At 42.6% G+C, this 7,160-nt stretch overlaps 1 long non-coding RNA gene across 1 annotated transcript in view; it reads right to left on the bottom strand.

The window, feature by feature from the left end:
• Window positions 1-7,160, bottom strand: part of LOC135564837 (uncharacterized) — a 349,184-nt gene that overhangs the window by 281,922 nt on the left and 60,102 nt on the right. The gene's annotated exons all lie outside the window — the stretch shown is intronic.

Here is a 7,160-nt window from a genome sequence, read left to right as displayed (position 1 = left end):
CAGAAACTCTTTCTATGTCTTTCAGAAACTCTTTCAGAAACTCTTTCTATGTCTTTCAGAAACTCTTTCAGAAACTCTTTCTCTGTCTTTCAGAAACTCTTTCAGAAACTCTTTCTCTGTCTTTCAGAAACTCTTTCAGAAACTCTTTCTATGTCTTTCAGAAACTCTTTCAGAAACTCTTTCTATGTCTTTCAGAAACTCTTTCAGAAACTCTTTCTCTGTCTTTCAGAAACTCTTTCAGAAACTCTTTCTATGTCAGTGATTGCAGCATTGAACAACATGCAAATGAGTTCAATCAAAGGAAGTGTCAGAGAACCACAGTAACAGTTAGAGACAGAAGACAGTAACAGTTAGAGACAGAAGACAGTAACAGTTAGAGACAGAAGACAGTAACAGTTAGAGACAGAAGACAGTAACAGTTAGAGACAGAAGACAGTAACAGTTAGAGAACAGAAGACAGTAACAGTTAGGAGCGAAGACAGTAACAGTTAGAGACAGAAGACAGTAAAATTTAGAGACAGAAGACAGTAACAGTTAGAGACAGAAGACAGTAACAGTTAGAGACAGAAGACAGTAACCGTTAGAGACAGAAGACAGTAACAGTTAGAGACAGAAGACAGTAACAGTTAGAGACGAAGACAGTAACAGTTAGAGACAGAAGACAGTAACAGTTAGAGACAGAAGACAGTAACAGTTAGAGACAGAAGACAGTAACAGTTAGAGACAGAAGACAGTAACAGTTAGAGACAGAAGACAGTAACAGTTAGAGACAGAAGACAGTAACAGTTAGAGACAGAAGACAGTAACAGTTAGAGACAGTTAGAAGACAGTAACAGTTAGAGACAGTAACAGTTAGAGACAGAAGACAGTAACAGTTAGAGACAGAAGACAGTTAGAGACAGAAGACAGTAACAGTTAGAGACAGAAGACAGTAACAGTTAGAGACAGAAGACAGTAACAGTTAGAGACAGAAGACAGTAACCGTTAGAGACAGAAGACAGTAACAGTTAGAGACAGAAGACAGTAACCGTTAGAGACAGAAGACAGTAACAGTTAGAGACAGAAGACAGTAACAGTTAGAGACAGAAGACAGTAACAGTTAGAGACAGAAGACAGTAACAGTTAGAGACAGAAGACAGTAACAGTTAGAGAGAAGACAGTAACAGTTAGAGACAGAAGACAGTAACAGTTAGAGACAGAAGACAGAAGACAGTAACAGTTAGAGACAGAAGACAGTAACAGTTAGAGACAGAAGACAGTAACAGTTAGAGACAGAAGACAGTAACAGAGACAGAAGACAGTAACAGTTAGAGACAGAAGACAGTAACAGTTAGAGACAGAAGACAGTTAGAGACAGAAGACAGTAACAGTTAGAGACAGAAGACAGTAACCGTTAGAGACAGAAGACAGTAACAGTTAGAGACAGAAGACAGTAACAGTTAGAGACAGAAGACAGTAACAGTTAGAGACAGAAGACAGTAACAGTTAGAGACAGAAGACAGTAACAGTTAGAGACAGAAGACAGTAACAGTTAGAGACAGTAACAGTTAGAGACAGAAGACAGTAACAGTTAGAGACAGTAACAGTTAGAGACAGTAACAGTTAGAGACAGTAACAGTTAGAGACAGAAGACAGTAACAGTTAGAGACAGAAGACAGTAACAGTTAGAGACAGAAGACAGTAACAGTTAGAGACAGTAACAGTTAGAGACAGTAACAGTTAGAGACAGAAGACAGTAACAGTTAGAGACAGAAGACAGTAACAGTTAGAGACAGAAGACAGTAACAGTTAGAGACAGTAACAGTTAGAGACAGTAACAGTTAGAGACAGAAGACAGTAACAGTTAGAGACAGAAGACAGTAACAGTTAGAGACAGAAGACAGTAACAGTTAGAGACAGAAGACAGTAACAGTTAGAGACAGAAGACAGTAACAGAGACAGAAGACAGTAACAGTTAGAGACAGAAGACAGTAACCGTTAGAGACAGAAGACAGTAACCGTTAGAGACAGAAGACAGTAACAGTTAGAGACAGTAACAGTTAGAGACAGAAGACAGTAACAGTTAGAGACAGAAGACAGTAACAGTTAGAGACAGAAGACAGTAACAGTTAGAGACAGTAACAGTTAGAGACAGAAGACAGTAACAGTTAGAGACAGAAGACAGTAACAGTTAGAGACAGTAACAGTTAGAGACAGAAGACAGTAACAGTTAGAGACAGAAGACAGTAACAGTTAGAGACAGAAGACAGTAACAGTTAGAGACAGTAACAGTTAGAGACAGAAGACAGTAACAGTTAGAGACAGAAGACAGTAACAGTTAGAGACAGAAGACAGTAACAGTTAGAGACAGTAACAGTTAGAGACAGAAGAGAGACAGTAACAGTTAGAGACAGAAGACAGTAACAGTTAGAGACAGAAGACAGTAACAGTTAGAGACAGTAACAGTTAGAGACAGAAGACAGTAACAGTTAGAGACAGAAGACAGTAACAGTTAGAGACAGTAACAGTAACAGTTAGAGACAGAAGACAGTAACAGTTAGAGACAGTAACAGAAGACAGTAACAGTTAGAGACAGAAGACAGTAACAGTTAGAGACAGAAGACAGTAACAGTTAGAGACAGAAGACAGTAACAGTTAGAGACAGAAGACAGTTAGAGACAGAAGACAGTAACAGTTAGAGACAGAAGACAGTAACAGTTAGAGACAGAAGACAGTTAGAGACAGAAGACAGTAACAGTTAGAGACAGAAGACAGTAACAGTTAGAGACAGAAGACAGTAACAGTTAGAGACAGAAGACAGTAACAGTTAGAGACAGAAGACAGTAACAGTTAGAGACAGAAGACAGTAACAGTTAGAGACAGTAACAGTTAGAGACAGAAGACAGTAACAGTTAGAGACAGTAACAGTTAGAGACAGTAACAGTTAGAGACAGTAACAGTTAGAGACAGAAGACAGTAACAGAGACAGAAGACAGGTAGAGACAGAAGACAGGTAGAGACAGAAGACAGGTAGAGACAGAAGACAGTAACAGTTAGAGACAGTAACAGTTAGAGACAGTAACAGTTAGAGACAGTAACAGTTAGAGACAGAAGACAGGTAGAGACAGAAGACAGTAACAGAGACAGAAGACAGTAACAGTACGTTCAACTAGACTACCTTGATCTGAACAAAGTTCTCAGGACAATACTTCTCCACCTCAGCATCAAACAACAGGACAGGATTACAGCTGTGCCTGGAACACACACACACACACACACACACACACACAGTTACACACAGAGAGAGCACTATAGGAGGTGTCGTACGATGACAGAAGTCGTAAATCTCACCATTTCTGGAACTGAGCCTTGAACTCCAGACCCAACAGATGACCTGAAACTGACGTCATACACACCGTCACATTCTGTAGACACACACACACACACACACTAAATGAGCCACCACCAAATCCCAAACACACCCGGGATAGAGCAGAAGTGGTGTTGCATGCTGCTACTTACCCTTCCAAACAGGTTGTATTCATACTCATAGAGTTTATTATAGACGGACAGACCCTCCCTCTGAAAAACAGACAGTTTATTATAGACAGACAGCCCCTCCCTCTGAAACACAGACAACAGACAGTTTATTATAGACAGACAGCCCCTCCCTCTGAAACACAGACAGCCCCTCACTCTGAAACACAGACAGTTTATTACAGACAGACAGCCCCTCACTCTGAAACACAGACAGCCCCTCACTCTGAAACACAGACAGTTTATTACAGACAGACAGCCCCTCACTCTGAAACACAGACAACAGACAGTTTATTATAGACAGACAGCCCCTCACTCTGAAACACAGACAGTTTATTATAGACAGACAGCCCCTCCCTCTGAAACACAGACAGTTTATTATAGACAGACAGCCCCTCCCTCTGAAACACAGACAGCCCCTCACTCTGAAACACAGACAGTTTATTACAGACAGACAGCCCCTCACTCTGAAACACAGACAGCCCCTCACTCTGAAACACAGACAGTTTATTACAGACAGACAGCCCCTCACTCTGAAACACAGACAACAGACAGTTTATTATAGACAGACAGCCCCTCACTCTGAAACACAGACAGTTTATTATAGACAGACAGCCCCTCCCTCTGAAACACAGACAACAGACAGTTTATTATAGACAGACAGACCCTCACTCTGAAACACAGACAGTTTATTATAGACAGACAGCCCCTCACTCTGAAACACAGACAGTTTATTACAGACAGACAGCCCCTCCCTCTGAAACACAGACAGTTTATTATAGACAGACAGCCCCTCACTCTGAAACACAGACCGTTTATTATAGACAGACAGCCCCTCACTCTGAAACACAGACAGTTTATTACAGACAGACAGCCCCTCCCTCTGAAACACAGACAGTTTATTATAGACAGACAGCCCCTCCCTCTGAAACACAGACAACAGACAGTTTATTATAGACAGACAGCCCCTCACTCTGAAACACAGACAGTTTATTATAGACAGACAGCCCCTCACTCTGAAACACAGACAGTTTATTATAGACAGACAGCCCCTCACTCTGAAACACAGACAGTTTATTATAGACAGACAGCCCCTCCCTCTGAAACACAGACAACAGACAGTTTATTACAGACAGACAGCCCCTCACTCTGAAACACAGACAGTTTATTATAGACAGACAGCCCCTCCCTCTGAAACACAGACAGTTTATTATAGACAGACAGCCCATCACTCTGAAACACAGACAACAGACAGTTTATTATAGACAGACAGCCCCTCACTCTGAAACACAGACAGTTTATTATAGACAGACAGCCCCTCACTCTGAAACACAGACAGTTTATTATAGACAGACAGACCCTCCCTCTGAAACACAGACAGTTTATTATAGACAGACAGCCCCTCCCTCTGAAACACAGACAGCCCCTCACTCTGAAACACAGACAGTTTATTACAGACAGACAGCCCCTCACTCTGAAACACAGACAGCCCCTCACTCTGAAACACAGACAGTTTATTACAGACAGACAGCCCCTCACTCTGAAACACAGACAACAGACAGTTTATTATAGACAGACAGCCCCTCACTCTGAAACACAGACAGTTTATTATAGACAGACAGCCCCTCCCTCTGAAACACAGACAACAGACAGTTTATTATAGACAGACAGCCCCTCCCTCTGAAACACAGACAGTTTATTACAGACAGACAGCCCCTCACTCTGAAACACAGACAGTTTATTATAGACAGACAGCCCCTCCCTCTGAAACACAGACAGTTTATTATAGACAGACAGCCCCTCACTCTGAAACATAGACAACAGACAGTTTATTATAGACAGACAGCCCCTCACTCTGAAACACAGACAACAGACAGTTTATTATAGACGGACAGCCCCTCCCTCTGAAACACAGACAGTTTATTATAGACAGACAGACCCTCCCTCTGAAACACAGACAACAGACAGTTTATTACAGACAGACAGCCCCTCACTCTGAAACACAGACAACAGACAGTTTATTATAGACAGACAGCCCCTCCCTCTGAAACACAGACAACAGACAGTTTATTATAGACAGACAGCCCCTCCCTCTGAAACACAGACAGTTTATTATAGACAGACAGCCCCTCACTCTGAAACACAGACAGTTTATTATAGACAGACAGCCCCTCACTCTGAAACACAGACAACAGACAGTTTATTATAGACAGACAGCCCCTCACTCTGAAACACAGACAGTTTATTATAGACAGACAGCCCCTCACTCTGAAACACAGACAACAGACAGTTTATTATAGACAGACAGCCCCTCCCTCTGAAACACAGACAACAGACAGTTTATTATAGACAGACAGCCCCTCCCTCTGAAACACAGACAGTTTATTATAGACAGACAGCCCCTCCCTCTGAAACACAGACAACAGACAGTTTATTATAGACAGACAGCCCCTCACTCTGAAACACAGACAGTTTATTATAGACAGACAGCCCCTCCCTCTGAAACACAGACAACAGACAGTTTATTATAGACAGACAGCCCCTCCCTCTGAAACACAGACAACAGACAGTTTATTATAGACAGACAGCCCCTCCCTCTGAAACACAGACAGTTTATTATAGACAGACAGCCCCTCCCTCTGAAACACAGACAGTTTATTATAGACAGACAGCCCCTCACTCTGAAACACAGACAGTTTATTACAGACAGACAGCCCCTCACTCTGAAACACAGACAGTTTATTATAGACAGACAGCCCCTCACTCTGAAACACAGACAGTTTATTATAGACAGACAGCCCCTCACTCTGAAACACAGACAGTTTATTATAGACAGACAGCCCCTCCCTCTGAAACATAGACAACAGACAGTTTATTACAGACAGACAGCCCCTCACTCTGAAACACAGACAGTTTATTATAGACAGACAGCCCCTCCCTCTGAAACACAGACAACAGACAGTTTATTATAGACAGACAGCCCCTCACTCTGAAACACAGACAACAGACAGTTTATTACAGACAGACAGCCCCTCCCTCTGAAACACAGACAGTTTATTATAGACAGACAGCCCCTCACTCTGAAACACAGACAGTTTATTATAGACAGACAGACCCTCCCTCTGAAACACAGACAACAGACAGTTTATTATAGACAGACAGCCCCTCACTCTGAAACAGAGACAGTTTATTATAGACAGACAGCCCCTCCCTCTGAAACACAGACAACAGACAGTTTATTATAGACAGACAGCCCCTCACTCTGAAACACAGACAACAGACAGTTTATTATAGACGGACAGCCAGAGACCATAAACAGAGACAATCACACCTGTTGATGTGAGACATTATGTCATGGGAAGACAGCTGGAAGCTGAGATAAACAGACAATCGTCCCATGTACTGATAAAAAAACATTTCTCTCACACACCTAAGACCCAAACACACACACAGACCCACCCTCCTCGCTCTGCCGTCAGACATGATCTCCGCGATGCCTTTGGCCGCGTCATTCTTCTCCGCCACACAGAGAACCCGTTTGATCGGAGTCCTCCGGATCATGTCTCCCGGGGAATCTGTCCTCTTCTGTCCGGTGACGCTAAACCCCCTGTGGACCTGGAGCCGTAACGTTAACGGTCGTCCGG

The sequence above is a fragment of the Oncorhynchus nerka genome, linkage group LG26 (genome assembly GCF_034236695.1).
Source record: "Oncorhynchus nerka isolate Pitt River linkage group LG26, Oner_Uvic_2.0, whole genome shotgun sequence".
NCBI classification, from domain to species: Eukaryota; Metazoa; Chordata; class Actinopteri; order Salmoniformes; family Salmonidae; genus Oncorhynchus; species Oncorhynchus nerka.
This window is presented reverse-complemented; position numbering and strand designations above follow the sequence as displayed.